Consider the following 17,666-nt stretch of genomic DNA (forward strand, 5'->3'; position numbering starts at 1 on the left):
TCCTTGGGGCCACTGCTGGTAGCCATCTACATCCTGATTGCATTCTCCAGAGAAACAGAACCAGTAGGGTGAGTGTGTGTGTGTGTGTGTGTGTGTGTGTGTGTGTAGTATGCATGCATGTGTCTGCATGCATGTATGTGTGTTTGTGTGTGTGGTTTATTATAATGAATTGGCTCATGGGATTCTGGGGGCTGGCAAATCCAAAATTTGCAACATGGGCCGTAGCCTAGAGACCCAGGATAGCTGATGTTGCAGCTCAGGTTCAAGGCCATTGCTGTAGAAACAGGAAGAGCTGATGCTGTGGATGGAGCCTGGAGGCTGCCTGCTGGAGGATTCCGTTTTGCTCAGGGGAGGTCAGTCTTTTGTTCTATTACAGTGAGGCCTTCAACTGATTGGACAAGGCCCACCCACATCAGGGAGGGTGACCTGCTTTACTCAGAGTCTACTAATTGAAACGTTATGTCACCCAAAAACACCCTCACAGAAACACTCAGCATAATGTTCAACCAAATATCTGGGCACATTGGCCCAATGAAGTTAATATATAAAATTAACCATTACACTGATGAACTAAGAAAGTTGCCCTGTTACTACTTATGACTCCATAACTTGGTTGTCTCACATCCTATTGGAAGAGCCTCATGAAAGAGACATGAGTGTGTCTACATCTTTGGCAGGTCCCTGAGACCTGCTCTCCTTTGCAGGGCCCAGGACAGGGCCTTCCATGGGGGAAGTCGTGATGAAAAGTTATTATGTTGAAGAGAGGCTCTGTGTCCGGAGTAAAGGTGTTATCTCCTTCCTCCACTATCTCAAATCTTAATTCATCTTTCTGGGTTTTCATATGTTTCTTTTTAAAATATTTAATATGTAGGGAAATCTGTTACATTTTTGAAAGGCAAGCCTAACTTCAGCTACTTGTTGATCTGAGCCCATGGCCATCCACCACATTGTGATGATGGCCTCTGGCCTGTCCCACCACATTGTGATGATGGCCTCTGGCCTGTCCCACAAACCCAGAGAGAAGCTGAAGAAACGGCCTGTTTCCAGCCATCTGAGGACTAAATGCCCCCAAAATGCCACTTAACCATTCCACATTCCACGATATTTTCAAACGCATCTCTGAGAGGCAATGCAATATCCAAGCCAGCTTGAATCCTGAGTTTCTGCTTTGATAGATGCATAGGGCCTAGGGACAGGAGGCAAAGCCTAGAATCATCACCGAAAACTGGAACCTCCTTTGCCCAAAGGGCAAATCCTCAGAATAAGAGGAATAAGAAGGCCGAGTGCAGTGGTGCGCACCTGGTGTGCCAGCCACTCATGAGGCCCAGGCGGGAGGATCACTTAAGCCCAGGAGTTTGAGGCTGCCATGAGCACTAATCACACCTGTGAATAGCCTCTGCTCTCTAGCCTGGGCAGCATAGCAAGACCCTGTCTCTAAAAATAAAAAAGAGGAAGGAGAAATTAACCCAATGTAAACAAAAAAAAAATAAAGGAAACAAAACCTGCTTGTCTTGACTTCAGCACTCTGGGGAGAAAGGGAAAAAACCTGCCCTTAGAAGTTGTTACCTCAACCCGGATTCCAGACAGATTTCCGGTCTGAATTCACATTATCTGTGCGATCTGAAAAGACCCGTTTGGATATTTACATTTAAAGTGTTCAGGGATGGTAGCCCTCCCAGGCAACTGACAGAAGCAGATATTCTCTAGAGAGATTAAGGTGCTTCAACCAGGCCTTAAAGAAGTCCCACAGATAAAGTAACCAGGAAAGTCAGCATCGCATAGTAAAAGGATCTTTAAACACGAAAGAAAGAAAAGCTCTCTGTGTGCAAGCACACAGAAACCTCAGGCCGCAGAATTCAACTTGCCAATACTTCAGCACTTAAGGAAATAAATGAGAAGCTTAAAAGCAAGCAGGAGGAATGAGAGACTGCAAGGAATGGCTAAGCATGCTTGAAAAGAAAACAAATTTCGTAAATGTAGGAATACCTAGTAATTGGCTGGGTGTGGTGGCTCAGGCCTATAATCCCAACACTTTACGAGGCCGAGGCAGGAGGATCGCTTGAGCTCAGGAGTTCAAGGCCAGCCTGGGCAACATAGTGAGATGTCATTTCTACTTTTAAAAAAAAAAAAAAAATCCTAACATTTTAAATCTAAAATGGTAAGAGATGGTGGCTCACGCCTGTAATCCCAGCACTTTGGGAGGTCGAGGAGGGCAGATCACTTGAGATCAGGAGTTTGAGATCAGCCTGGGCAACATGGTGAAACCCTGTTTCTTCTAAAACTACAAAAAACTAGCCAGGCATGGTGGCTAACAGATAAAAATAACGTATTAGATACAATTAATGTCTAATGGTAGTAGTAGCCCACAGAGGATGGCTGGACTGGCATGTAGGCCCGCAGAAGAAATATGTGATGCTGTACAGAAAAACAGACGGATTCTTAGAGTGGGCTGAGCTGTGGGGACTCATGACCCCAAATCTATCATGTCTCAAGTAACACAGGTTTAGATCTGCTCCCTAAAGGGCAGACTAACTGCCCTGCTGGGTCAAGTTGTCATCAGTTACATCCATTAGTGCTTTCCAGAGAAAATAAAAGGGAGCTTTCTATCTAAATATTTAAATCTATCTGTTACTGCAATAAGTAAAAATCTGAAAATCCAGATTAGCACAATTGGTCTTTAACAAGGATTCTTCACTTTAAGAAACAATGCGTGTCTCTGGGGCACTAAAACTCTTTGCTTAGAAAACTGATCAAAGCAGCACTCTGGGTTGATGGCGTCTCCACGTGGTGACTCAGGGACCCAGGATCCTTTCATCCTGTGTCTCTGCCGCCCCCTGCACTCTTGTTTTCATTTGGATCTAGCCAGCCACAGGTGAGACTGTGGGGCGCACCCAGGTCGTAGAAGCTTCAGCTAAGAGATGGTACTCTTCACTCCTATTCTGTTCTATTGCCTGGAACTCACTAGCAACACTTACTTTTCATTTTCTTGATTTTTTTTTTTTTTTTTTTTTGAGATGGTGTCTCATTCTGCCGCCCAGGCTGGAATGCAGTGGTGCCATCTCCACTCACTGCAAGCTCCGCCTCCCGGATTCAAGCAATTCTCCTGCCTCAGCCTCCCGAGTAGCTGGGATTACAGGCACCCACCACCACGCCCAGCTAATTTTTGTATTTTTGGTAGAGACGGGGTTTCACTACGTTGGCCAGGCTGGTCTCAAACTCCTGACCTTGTGATCCACCCACCTCTGCCTCCCAAAGTGCTGGGATTACAGGCATGAGCCACTGCACCCGGCCTTGATTTTTGCATTTTCATCAAGAGTAAATAAAGCCATTTAAGCATTCATTGATGTCGTGAGTTTTTTGTTTGTTTGTTTGTTTTTACTGGACCCGCTTATGTAATACCTAAACTAATAAAAATTTTAACATGAAACCATCATTGCACTCTTTGAATAAACCTTACTTTTTCATGATGGGATGTGGCTATATTGCACCATGTGCTCATATTTTTATTAGAATTTTCACTTCTCTATTTATGAATAAAACCAGTCTACATCTTTATTTCTTTCTCTTCTTTTTCTTGTTTGTTTTTGCATTAGAATTCTGCTACCTTTGTAAATAAATCAATGTATTCCTCACACAGCATATACATATTTATCAGTATTGTAAGGTTACAGCAGTCCATAAATCATTAAAGAGTTTAGGTTGAATTTTAGAAGATAGAAACAAACATGAAGTAATAAACAAATAGTTGTTGACAAACAAATATTTGTGCTTTATAAAGGCAGTCCTATGCTTGATCTTAGCCACATGCACTGGACAGATGATAGGAGGCCTGAGTTCTCATCTCTCCTCTGCTCCTCTGTTATCTCAAAAGAGTCGTGATATCCTGTGACCTCGAGTGCCCTTTCTATGCATAAAGAAGGCACTGAGGAGATGCCATGTCCAAGGTGCCTTCCAACAGTCCGAGAGTTTTTCTAAATTTCAAAGATGACTTTCTCAATGCAGAAGCCAAGAAAGATCACATTAAACACACACACACACAAATATATATACATATATATACACACACACACACATATACATATTTTTGTTTTGGGCTCCCACCTGAAAGGAAGATAGGTATAGAAAAACCACAAGTATGGGCCAGGCGCGGTGGCTTATGCCTGTAATCCCAGCACTTTGGAAGGCCGAGGCAGGTGGATTGCCTGAGGTCAAGAGTTCGAGACCAGCCTGGCCAACATGGTAAAACCCTGTCTCTGCTAAAATACAAAAATTAGCTGGGTGTGGTGGCAGGCACCTGTAACTCTAGCTAGTAGGGAGGCTGAGGCATGAGAATTGCTTGAACCCAGGAGGTGGAGGTTAGGAGTTTGAGACCAGCCTGACCAACGTGGTGAAACCCCACCTCTACCACAAATACAAAAATTAGCTGGATGTGGTGGTGCATACCTGTAGTCCCAGCTATTCAGGAGGCTGAGGCAGGAGAATCGGTTGAACCTGGGAGGCGGAGCTTGCAGTGAGCCAAGATCACGCCACTGCACTCCAGCCTGGGTGACAGAGCAAGACTCTGTCTAAAAGAAAAAAGAAAAAAAAAAAGAAAGAAGAGAAAAGAAAAGAAAAATCACAAGTGTGTTACCTTTGTATAAATAACAAAGTTAGCTCACTTCTCTGTTTCCTCCTGTTAAGAAGTGGATAAAACGAAATGATCATCCAGTCACTAGCCTGTGTCGCGGGGAACTTACGAGGTTGGTTAGTCATTAATCAGAGCAGATAATAAAGCATGTGACTCTCAGCCCAGTTCTTGGCACTGCAATAATGTGATCCTCATTTCCTGAAATTTAGTCATAACGAAGGAAGTGATTTGAAATTAGCTTTCCTTATAAAGATAGAGGAATTCTGACGAATTAGAGCTCTCTTTCCCCTGGGACTTGCCTCCATCATACTTGGCGATTCCCACCCCGCCCTTTGAGCTGAGCTGCTCTTAAGGGCAGATTAACTGCCCTGCTAGGTCACGCTGTCATCAGTTACATCCATCAGTGCTTTCCAGAGAAAATAAAAGGGAGCTTTCCTCAATCGATCTGTTATTGCAAAAATTAAAAAATCTGAAAATCCAGATTAGCACAATTCATCTTCAACAAGGATTCTTCACTTTAAGCAACAACGTGCTTCTCTGGGGCACTAAAAACAAGTTTATTTCCAAAACAAATTTTGATCAATGCTCAACGGTTTTTAAGGACGTATCTCAAATGATCTAAGAATATGCCTCAACCATTATTTATAAGTAAGGGTGAAGGAAATGCACCTTTATGAAGTCCCTGAAGCACCCAGGGACTGTACCAGATGCCTTACACGTGTACATATGTACTAGATATAAAGGTTAGTTTTCTAATCTAGGTGTGTGTAAATCCTCATCTTACTTTATTTCCTTGAGTCAAAGTCAACTCCAAGTCACCATTCTATTGAGATAATGAAAAGCCCAATGGTGGGTGCCTCCTCCTAGTCAACACTTCCCCCCAAATTGTAAGAAGACACACACAGCAAGATAACATCTCCTGTTCACAAGGCCCACGAAGTCCGGCCATGCCAAGCTTGGGCGGAGGAATCTTCCGCAAGATGGCAGCTTCTGCTGTTAGGGACCAGCCTCCTTTTAGCACCAGAAAGGCATTCCCCTCAGGAGTCTTCCCACCTTGCTGTATGTTGCCAAATACAAAAGAACAAGATTCCTCTATTTCTGGCACCCACAGCTTCCTGTCTCCTTCCAAATCCTGAGTAATTACCCTTCTCTCAAAGACAGTAGCATCTCTCTAGTACCCACAACATAATCGCCTCAAGAAACCAAGGCTTTCAGAACTCAAACCCAGGAAGGAATCTAGGAAGATTCCAGAAATCAAACCCAGGAAGGAATCAAACCCAGCTACACACAACTCTGGACTTCCATGGCGCCTCATGAGACTGACTTTGCTAAGGCAAAGGCTTCTGGGTGGAATGAATAAGAAAACAGCATGAAAAGGTGCTTTGAGACACGACACATCGTTTCCTGCTAACGATCAAAGAATATGCACAGCTGTTCCCGTTTTAGAGCAGTTCTGGCCCCAGGAGAGCGTTGCTGAGTTGCTTTCGGGAAAAGCCAGGTTAGACTTTTCAAGGCAGCTCATGCTGCTAAGCGTTGCACAGGCACAGAGAGAGGGAGCTGCCGGAGGCGTGGGGGAGCCTTCCCTGATGCAACTGAACTTGAGCTGAGCTCACTATGTCTCTAGAATCTACTACCTATTCCTATTCAATAAACACAAGTATTTATTAAACATCTATTACGTGCCAGGCACTGTGTCAAATGACGGAGGAAGTGAAAATGCGTAAGACACAGTCTCACTTTGAAGAGTTCTCAGGCTTGTGGGCAAAGGCAGGAAGGTTCATTGTGTGGTTTGAGTGCACACAGGGAGGCTTTAAAGGATGTGAGAGGAATTTGAGGAACAGCTGCTGCCCTGGAGTGACTGGCATCCTGCCCAAAGAGATAAACAAGGCACCCCACAACCACAGAATCAGTGAGTGCCAAACCATGGGTACTAACCCTATCTACAATGGGTACTCTGCAAAGGCAGAAAAAGATTTAAGTGATCTTAGTATAATCAGACTGGGTGAGGCTTAACATTCCTCCCTCTTCACACACACACAAAAAAGAGTCTCGGTAGAATATTCTGAACAGGCACTGCACTAGGCTCTGGGAATGCAAGCCCAGGAAAGTCCAAATCGATGCCTTACAATGTTCAGCAGACAGTGAAGGAAACGTGGCGCTCCAAACCAGGGGCTCAGTGCCACCCTCAACACAGCTTCAGGCATTCACTTTGCCCAGCAACTCGGGACTGCTTCAGAAAGGGGGTGCCATCTCTGCTGAGTTTTGAAGGAAGGGGAGAAGTTAGCCAGGGAGCAAGGTTGGAGGTAAGGGGTTCTAAGCCCAGGAGACACCAAGAGTATAAAATTGGGTACATTCCTGAAAAGTCAAGGTCAAGCAATTCCTGTATAAGGAGCAGAAGTGGTGAAATCAAAGAGAAGACAAACTTGAGGTCAGTAAATTATTACCCTTTATAGGTCTTAACTGATGGGCACTAACAATATATATCCCTGCAAAAGATCAATGCCGGAGTGAGGCTCAAGTGCACCTCCGGCAGCCTGTGACTCACGGCACATTGACTCAGCCGTGCTACCTGCACGGAGGCACGTCAGGACAACGCAGGGACCCAGCACGTGGCAGTGAGTCTCTCGCTGTCCTGACTGTGGGATGCCATCCTCCTGGGTCAGCTGACTCACCCCTGCCTGTAAATCCTAGTCAGGGCTATAGGTGCCTGGGAAAGAATCCTACCTACCTCTGAGTGAAGACAGGACTAGAAGCTGGTTCATCTAGAGCAGCAACACAACCATCATTGAAAAAAGCAAACACCATTTCTGAAAACTGCATGCAGAGTACGTGGTATCAACTGACGTGTCTCCCCTAGGAGAGTGAGCCATTAACGCTTCGCTAACCACAGCGCTGTCAAGACCATCATTTCCAATCCTACAAAGGAAACACTAGGACAGACAGAATTTGAAAGTTTTATTTGTCAACCTAAAAAGGAGGCAATCAATATAATTTGAGTGCTTTCACTACATCCGAGAAGGAAATGAAATCAGGACGCATCAGCGTGGGTTTTAGGCTATGCAGCCAACAGAGATGAACCAGACGTGTCCTCAAGGAGCTTAGAATCAGGTGGACAAAATAAGATGTCATATAAATTACCTAAGCAGTGGTTGGCACAGCACTGTAAGTTTTTCAGAATGATTGGCATCACTTGCGGCCACCACATGCTGCATTCTTTTTCAGCACCGGCAGATCCAGTACGTCTTCAGGGAGCACCAGCACTGGGGTATGTTAGAGATCCATCCGGAAGGCCATGAAAACATTCAGGACCATTCACAGTTGGAATGCTACTGAACAGCTGCCCAAGACCCAGGCCTGGCCTTTCAGGATGCCCTGAAAATGTACTGAACAAGGCCGAGTGCAGTGGCTCACACCTGTAATCCCAACACTTTGGGAGGCCGAGGCAGGAGGATTGTTTGAGGCCAGAAGTTCAACACTAGCCAGGGCAACACAGCAAGACCCCATCTCTGAAAAATATTAAAAAATTATCCGGGCAGTGTGCCTATAGTCCCAGCTACTAGGGAAGCTGAGATGCGAGGATCTCTTGACCCCAGGAGTAGAAGGCTGTAGTGAGCTATAATCACACCACTGAATTCCTGGGCAAACAGCAAGACACTGTCTCAAAAAAAAAAAAAAAAAAAAAAAAAAAAAAGAGGGCCCTGAACTGTAGAATAAGTGGACTCTGAACTCTGCCATTCTCCTACTTCCCTTTCTAGAGCCAATTTCCATAGGCATTGCCCAAGGTAACCTAGGGTAACCTGAGGTTACCCTAGGAGAAGCAGAACTGAACTCACAGAGCTAAGACAGAGGAGAAATGTGTTTGACTTGGCTCAAACCTAGACTTCCTAGGCCAGGTCACAGTGTCGCCTCCACTTTTTCCCTTTAACTTTTGCTCAAGAGATCATACTGATTTATAAGAGAAACAGACTGCTAACCAAGAAGTCTCCTTCCTCTCCCCTTCTTTCTGTTCTGGTAAGTTCCATACCTAAATAGAACATAGTGACTTATGGTGCCAGCCCAATTATTAAGAGCCTCTTCAGTCTGGAAGTGTAATGTATCTGTTTGTTCATCCACATTCTTGACGGATGAACGGACTGATACCCCCAGGAAGTCATCAGCAGAAGAGAGATGGGTCTTTAGGAACACTTGTAAGCCAAGGTGTTATACAAGACTACGGATGTGTGGAGCAGAGGTAGAAATACCCACAGATAGGAAAGAGGACCACTCTGGGATATGGAGAGAAGGAAAGGTCAGCCTACTCAAAAATATCCCCCATCACTTGACACACCCTCCAAAGGGTCATCATCAAGGAACTGTAATTCATCCATGACAAGCAGCTTCCAGCTCAAATGTAAACACTCCTGAGACAGTCCCCACAGGAGCTCAGAAACATTCTCCATGCACCCCTCATAGGGACATCTTGCTCTTACAGCAGTAAACATCTTGCTTCCCTACCTACAGGGAAGCACGCTACAGGTGCTTCCTTACCTGTCCCTACCTGTGCCACGACCACAAGATGCCTACAAAAAAAAAAGGAAAGACACTTCACTGGCACCTCTCTCCTTATTCTCATCTGCACTTTGTCACCTGGGCTCTGAAGCAGGCCTGCTCCTGCTGTCGGGGCACACAAAGTACTCATGGACGTGACCTTTTCATCTTTTGCCTACTCTCTCCCTAGGGTTCAGACATCACCCCTGTGTCCTAACCAGGGAACAAGGGGCATATTCCCTTTTCTCCCAGGAACCTACACAAAATTGCTTCTCCTATGAAAGTCACTTCCGCTATGCACATCAATCAAGGCAGATGCAAAGCAAGGGCCAGGGGATCCTGGGCTGCTCTTCCAGCACTTAGCCAAATATTGAATCTGTTTATGCTCCACTGGGACACAAAGGAATGTCATAGGCACTAAAATATTCCACTTCCCAGTTACACCCAAGCAAGCCTGGTTGGTGTTAGGAGACCCAGATTCTACCTCAAGATTGTGCTGCTGTTTTCCCTACGGCATGGTTGGTCATACACAGGTGAGGTCCAACCTTTAATTATCCCTTTGCCTTGGGTTCCTGTCAGAGGTGTTCAAACCAGAGCAATTCCATCTTGAATAGGGGCTGGGTAAAATGAGGCTGAAACCTACTGGGCTGCATTCCCAGGAAGTTAGGCATTCTAGGTCATAGGAGGTTGGCACAAGATACAGGTCATGAAGACCTTGCTGATAAAACAGGATGCAGTGAAGAAGCCAGCCAAAGCCCACCAAAACCAAGATGGTGAAGAAAGTGCCCTCTGGTCATCCTCACTGCTCATTATATGCTAATTACAATGTATTAGCATGCTAAGAGACACTCCCACCAGCACCATGACAGTTTACAAATGCCATGACAACATCAGGAAGTTACCCTCTATGGTCTAAAAAGGGGACAAACCCTCCGTTCTGGGAATTGTCCACCTCTTTCCTGGAGAATTCATGAATAATCCACCCCTTGTTTAGCATAGAATCAAGAAGTCACAACAAGTGTAAACAACTGAGCAGGCCACACGCTGCTCTGCCTGTGGAGTAGCCACTCTTTTATTACTTCACTTTCTCAACAAACTTGCTTTCACTTTATGGATTTGCCTCAAATTCTTTCTTGAGTGAGATCCAAGAACCCTCTCTTGGTGTCTGGATTGTAACTATCCTCTAAACTAGGTCTCCAGTAACATTCCTCTAAACTAGGTCTGGGAGTTCTTTTTTTGAATTGAATGGCTGCTGAGAAGTTTCCAACAATATTTGTAGAGATCAGTCTACGGTGGGTACACATCTCAGTCCACAAACTTAGATTTACGTAAAAACAAGAAAAAAAAGAAAATGCCAACTTCCAGTAAAGAACTTGGATGTCATCTCTCCTACTCTTGCAACGAGAAAAAAAAGCTGAACAAACTAATGATCATCAACTTTTAGATCCATCAGAGAACTGAGGTCACAGAGCCCATCTCTGTCCCCAAAACTGGGGGCAATAGAAAATTACAAAGAATGGCAGCTTACTGGGAGCAGACACGCACAGCTGGAGTCAGTATCTGCTGTAGTGTGTGGAACTGGCATCAGTAGTTGCTGGAGGCTCAGTGTAAACGAGCTGGAGAACTGAAAACCCCAAAGGGGGCCAGTCATAGGGAGGCGTCCATGCTCCTGTGAGCTTTGCCTTGAGGAATTCCACCAGGTCCCCACTGTGAAGATCAGAGAAAAATAACCTCTAACTCCCCGCAGAGGAGGGGGAAGTAACTGCTCTGAAATACACCCAGAGCTCTCTGTTCTCTTTAACAAGGTCTGCCTTCAAGGGAATCTACTTTACCAGAGTCTATCTAACCTACTGGGGTTTTACCAAAGCCCAACTGACCTGGGGGAAGAGAAATACCCAACTCAGGCTCACTAGAAGACTAAGACTTAATCAGAAAAGTAAAGAATGTTTCCCTAACCCCTACACCTCACCACCACATCAAGATGGCCCCTGTATAATAACTGGATTTCAGCTTTAAAAAAAAACACACACATCTGGCCGGGCGCAGTGGCTCACAGCTGTAATCCCAGCACTTTGGGAGGCCAAGGGCCAGATCACCTGAGGTCAGGAGTTCAAGACCAGCCTGGCCAACATCGTGAAACCCCATCTCTACTAAAAATACAAAAAAAAATAGCCAGGTGTGGAGATGGGCACCTGTAATCCCAGCTACTTGGGAGGCTGAGGCAGGAGAGTGGCTTAAACCTGAGAGGCAGAGTTTGCAGTGAACCGAGATTGTGCCATTGCACTCCAGCCTGGGCAACAAGAGCAAGACTCTGTTTCAAAAAAAAAAAAATCTGCAAGCCTAAGACCCTATTTAAGGAGTCTCTAGGAAAACCCAAGACATCACGGGAGATAAAAACAAAAGCATTCAAGAAAATTTTAGTCTCTGACACCACAGCTACAACAAACAGCAAACACAGCCTCACTCCTAGCCAGATAAACACACTAGAGATCAATCTATGTCAGTTCCTTTTATCCAATACATCCTATCTGACTTTCAACAGAAAATTACAAGGCATGATAAAAAACAAAAAAACACATTCTGAAGAAACAAAGCAAACATCATACACAAACCCATGTATGGCAGAGATTTGGGGATTATCAGACCAGAAATGTAAAATAACTGATTAATATGCTAAAGGCGCTAATGGAAAAGTTGGACGACATCCAAGAGCAGATGGGGAATGGAGGCAGAGAGATGGAAACTCTAAGAAATAATCAAAAGGAGAGGCTTGAAATCTAAAACTTACTTATGCAGAGTGACCAGAGGCAGCAGTGGCAAGTGGGTCCTTGTGGTCTAGAAGAACCCTGCAAAAATATGTCTCTCTCCATCTCTTGAAGACTTGAAGGCAGACTCAAAATAATTCAGGCTCAAACTGGTTGATATGGTTTGGCTGTGTCCCCACTCAAATCTCAAATTGTAGCTCCCATAATTCCCACATGTCACGGGAGGGATCCAGTGGGAGGTAACTAAATCAGGAGGGTGGGTCTTTCCCATGCTGTTCTTGTGATAGTGAATAAGTCTCATGAGATCTGATGGCTTTATAAAGGAGCGTTTCCCTGCACATGCTCTCTTGCCTGTTGCCATAGAAGACGTTACTTTGCTCCTCCTTTGCCTTCCACCATGATTGTGAGGCCTCTCCAGCCATGTGGAACTGTGAGTCAATTAAATCTCTTTCCTTTGTAAATTACCAAGTCTCATGTGTGTCTTTATTAACGGTGTGAGAACAGATTAATACACTGCTTTTTCTGCAAACCCGGCCAACCCAGCAATTTTTTCAGAAGCTTCTGTTCACATCTCTCAAGATGGAAACCACTATCCCAAACTATGTCCAGAGCTCTCTCGATACATGGGTCTGAGTTTAAATGAAGAAGAAATACATGCAAATATGACCATGGTTTCTGGAGCACCAATTCAGGGCCAGTTGGTAGCAAGACCTTCCAGTGTGAACTATACAATGGCTCCTGTAACTGGTAATGATGTTGGAATTTGTAGAGCAGAAATTCAGCAAGGGATTCATGAAGCCATTGGATCAAGATGGAAAATTCATGAAGCCATAAGTACCAAGATGGAAAAATTGGACTCAGGTTTAAATCAGTAGATAATGGTAGATTTGTTCAGCTAGTCAAGGCTAATTCTCCAGACTCAATGGTTGGTCTGAGATTTGGGGACCAAGTACTCCAAATCAATGGTGAAAACTGTGCAGGCTGGAGCTCAGATAAAGCACACAAGGTGCTCAAACAGGCTTTTGGAGAGAAGATTTCTATAACCATTCATGACAGACCCTTTGAATGGACAATTACCATGCATAAGGATAGCACTGGATATGTTGGTTTTATCTTTTAAAATGGAAAAATAGGCCAGACGTGGTGGCTCATGCCTGTAATCCCAGCACTTTGGCAGGTCAAGGCAGGCAGATCACCTGATATCAGGAGTTTGAGACCAGCCTGGCCAACGTGGTGAAACCCCATCTCTACTAAAATTAGCCAGGCATGGTGGTGCACACCTGTAATCCCAGCTACTCAGGAGGCTGAGGCAGGAGAATTGTTTGAATCCAGGAGGCAGGGGATGCAGTGAGACGAGATTGCACCACTGCACTCCAGCCTGGCCAACAGAGACTCCATCTCCAAAAGAAAAATAGAAAGAAAGAAAAAATAATATCCATAGTGAAAGACAGCTCTGTAGCCAGAAATGGTCTTCTCACAACACATAACATCTGTGAAATCAACAGACAGAATGTCATTGGACTGAAAGACTCTCAAATTGTAGACATACTGTCAACATCTGGGACTCTAGTTACTATTACAATCATGTCTGCTTTTATCTTTGAACATATTAAGTGGATGACACCAAGCATGAAAAGCCTAACAGACCACACCATTCCTGAGGGTTTAAAATTCACCACACGACGGAAATGTAGCCGAACGTCTCCAGTTTCCTTCTTTGGCAACTTGTATATTCTGCACATGAAGTTTTCTGGGGCCAGCGATTGAGCATACGTGGCATGAGGATCTTTCCATGTCACATTATGGCTGGGAATCTTACTGTTTCATCTGATACCTTGTTCAGATTTCAAGAGAGCTGTAGCCTCATCCTGGTTTTATAGAGGTGAAACTTTCAAGAGATCTACTGACTTCCTGGAATAGTTTCTCTCCCGGAAACCTGATACTTTTATAAGCCATTTTGATTAGGATGACTGATACAGGCTTAGCTTCGTGTGAGAACCGGTCACCTTTCTCCTAGGTCATGAGAAGTGCTGTTCATGTTATTTTAGTTTGATGGCATGTTTGCATTTTTAACACATTCTACCATAGTACACTTAGAATGATTGCCTTTGATCTTTTTTTTTTAATTCTGTGTATGTGTGTATAAAATGCCAATTAAGAACACTGGTTTTGGGCCATGTGCAGTGACTCACGCCTGTAATCCCAGCACTTTGGGAGACCAAGGCGGGCAGATCACGAGGTCAGGAGATTGAGACCACCCTGGCTAACGCTGTGAAACCCCTTCTCTACTCAAAAATACAAAAAATCAGCCAGGTGTGGTGGCGGGCGCCTGTAGTCCCAGCTACTCGGGAGGCTGAGGCAGGAGAATGGCGTGAACCTGGGAGACAAAGCTTGCAGTGAGCCGAGATCGCGCCACTGCACTCCAGCCTGGGCGACAGAGTGAGACTCCATCTCAAAAAATACTGGTTTTGGTCAGGTGCTGTGGCTCACACTTGTATCCCAGCACTTTGGGATGCTGAGGTGGGAGGATCACTTGAGGTCAGGAGTTCAAGACCAGCATGACCAACATGGTGAAAACCTGTCTCTACTAAAAATACAAAAATTAGCCAGGTGTGGTGGCGCATGCCTGTAATCCCAGCTACTCAGGAGGCTGAGGCAGCAGAATTGCCTGAACCCAGGAGGTGGAGGTTGCAGTGAGCTAAGATCAAGTCACTGCATGCCACCCTAAGCAACAGAGTGAGACTCTGTCTCAAAAAAACAAACAAAACTACAACAACAACAACAACAAAAACCACCACTGGTTTCCTTCCATGTAAGCATTAAACAGTATATGTAAGTTGTAAGAGATGGTGATGGTTATTCTTAAATCTTAACTACCTTCACTTAATGTGCTTGAACTGTCGCCTTAACTATGTTAAGCATCCAGACTAAAAGCTGAAATATAATTATTGTTGCCTTTCTATAACCCAAAATGTGGCTCTCTATTAACCTGAAATGTACACTAGCCCAGAACAGTTTAATGATACTTAATGAGCTATAGCATAGCATAGCTGCTTAGTTGTATTTGAGATTTTCTGGTTAATGCTTAATGGGAATTTCTTTCTTCTAAAAGTTGCCAGTAGCACTATAGATTGAATGTAAAAATTATTATAGTAAACAGGATAATTTTTTTTTTTTTTTTTTAGACGATGTCTCACTTACTCCACTGCCCAGGCTGGAATGCAATGGCGCAATCTCTGCTCAATGCAACCTCTGCCTCGTGGGCTCAAGCAATTCTGCCTCAGCCTCTCGAGTAGCTGTGATTACAGATATGCTGCACCATGCCCAGCTAATTTTTTTATTTTTTGTGGAGACAGGGTTTCACCATGTTGACCAGGCTGACCTCAAGCGATCCGCTCACCTTGGCCTCCCAAAGTGCTAGGATTATAGGCGTGAGCCACCACGCCCGGCCTAAACAGGATAAACTTTTGACTCCTCTTTTTTTTCATTTGTGGATTAAGTGGTATAATACTTAACTTTGGCATTTGACTCTGAAGATTATGTAACCTAGCCACTTCAGATGGTCTTAGAATATTTTTCTGGTAATTTGTTCCATTTCCTGATTCCTCCTTGTAAACAAAATGACAGTGACACTTTATCCTGATTTTTTTTCTTATTTTTGACTTATGCCTATTCTATTTTAATTAAATATGTACACATAAAGTTGCAAAATAAAAATGAAAAATAAAACTCATGTATGCAACAAACATGTAATGGGAATACCAGACAGAAAAAAAGAGAAAGAGACAGAAAAAAATATTTGAAGTAATAATGTATGAAAATTTTCCAAAATTAATGACAGATACCAAACCACAAAACCAGGAAGCTCAGAGGAAGATAAATACACCAAGCATGATAAATTCCAAAGAAATGTACATCTAGAAAATCAAAGACAGGCCGGGCGTGGTGGCTCACGCCTGTAATCCCAGCACTCTGGGAGGCTGAGGCAGGTAGATCACCTAAGGTCAGGAGTTCGAAACCAGTTTAGTCAACATGGCGAAACCCCATCTCTACTAAAAATACAAAAAAAAAAAAAGTTAGCTGGGCGTGGTGGTGGGTGCCTGTAATCCCAATTACTCAGGAGGCTGAGGCACGAAAATCGCTTGAACCCAGGAGGTGGAGGTTGTAGTGAGCCAAAATCCGAGATCACGCCACTGCACTCCAGCCTGGGCAACAGAGCAAGACTCCGTCTCAAAAAAAAAAAAAAATCAAAGACAAAAAGAAAATCTTGAAAGAAGCCAGACGAAATAAAAAAAACACCTTACCTACAGAGGAACTAGGATTAAAAATATAGTGAGGTTCTTTTTGAAATGAATGCAAGCAAGAATAAAGTGGAGTGAGATATTTGAAGTGTTGGAAGAAAAATAATCAATCTAGAACATTGTAACCAGTGAAATTATCTTTCAGAAGTAAAGGAGAAATAAAGACTCTCCCAGAAAAATATTGAGAAAATCTGTCTCCAATAGAACTGCCTTGCAAGAAATACTAAAAGAAGTTTTTCAGAGAGAAGGAAAACAATATGGGTCAGAAGCTCAAATCTACATCAAGAAAGGATGGAGAAGGAATGATTGAAGGTAAATAAAATCTTTTATTTTCCTTATTCTTAGTTGATCTAAAAGATAGCAGTTTGTTCAAAATAATAATAGTAATAATGTATTTGGTGATTATAGCTTATAGATAAGTTAAATTAATGACAGCAATCATACAAAGGACAAGAGGGAGGAATTGGGTGTACTCTGCTATAAAGTACAGTCAGGTGTCACTTAATGGCAGGGACATACTCTGAGATATCTGTCATCAGGTGATTTTGTCCTTCTGCAAATGTCACAGAGTGTACTTATACAAACCTATATAGTATAGCCTACGGCACACTTAGCCTATATTGTACAGCCTATTTTTCCTGGATTACAATCCTGTACAGCATGCTGCTGTACTAAATACTGTAGGCAATTGTAATACTATGGTAAATATTTGTTTATCTAAATAGATCTCCAACATCAGAAAGGTACAGTAAAAATACAGTATTATAATCTCAGCCAGGTGCGGTGGCTCATGTCTGTAATCCCAGCACTTTGAGAGGCCCAGGCGGGTGGATCACTTGAGGTCAGCAGTTCAAGACTAGCCCAGCCAAGATGGTGAAACCCCGTCTCTACTAAAAATACAAAAGTTAGACAGGCATGATGGTGGCAGGTGCCTCTAATCCCAGCTACTCAGGAGGCTGAGGCAGGATAATTGCTTGAACACAGAAGATGGAGGTTGCAATGAGCTGAGATAACACCACTACACTCTGACTTGGGTGACAGAGTGAGAGTCCAAAAAAAAAACCCACCAGTATTATAATCTCTTATGGAAGCACCATTTTATATGCAGTCTATCACTGACTGAAACACATTATACAGCACACAGCTACACTTGCACTACCTGCGAAGTGGTTCAATGTTACTTCCAAGTAAAACTGGATTCGTTGTAAATGTATATTGCAAATTCTAGGGCAACCAATTTAAAAGGTAAAAAAAAAAAAGTATAATTGATAAGCGAAGAGAGGGAAGATAATGAAATCATAAGATGCTCAATTAAACCAGATAATGCAGAAAAAAGAGTGGGAAAAAAACAACAGCAAGGACAATGAGGCAATGAGTCGAAAATAGTTACGAATACAGTAGATATTAAAACAACTATAAAAATAATCACTTTAAATGTCAATAGTC

General features: G+C 43.6%; 1 pseudogene; it reads left to right on the forward strand.

Moving 5' to 3' along the window:
* The first annotated feature begins 931 nt into the window (after positions 1 to 931).
* On the forward strand, positions 932 to 13,686 carry LOC105535757 (annotated as a pseudogene).
* The last annotated feature ends 3,980 nt before the right edge of the window (positions 13,687 to 17,666 follow it).

Source organism: Mandrillus leucophaeus, unplaced genomic scaffold (genome assembly GCF_000951045.1).
Source record: "Mandrillus leucophaeus isolate KB7577 unplaced genomic scaffold, Mleu.le_1.0 Scaffold15, whole genome shotgun sequence".
NCBI classification, from domain to species: Eukaryota; Metazoa; Chordata; class Mammalia; order Primates; family Cercopithecidae; genus Mandrillus; species Mandrillus leucophaeus.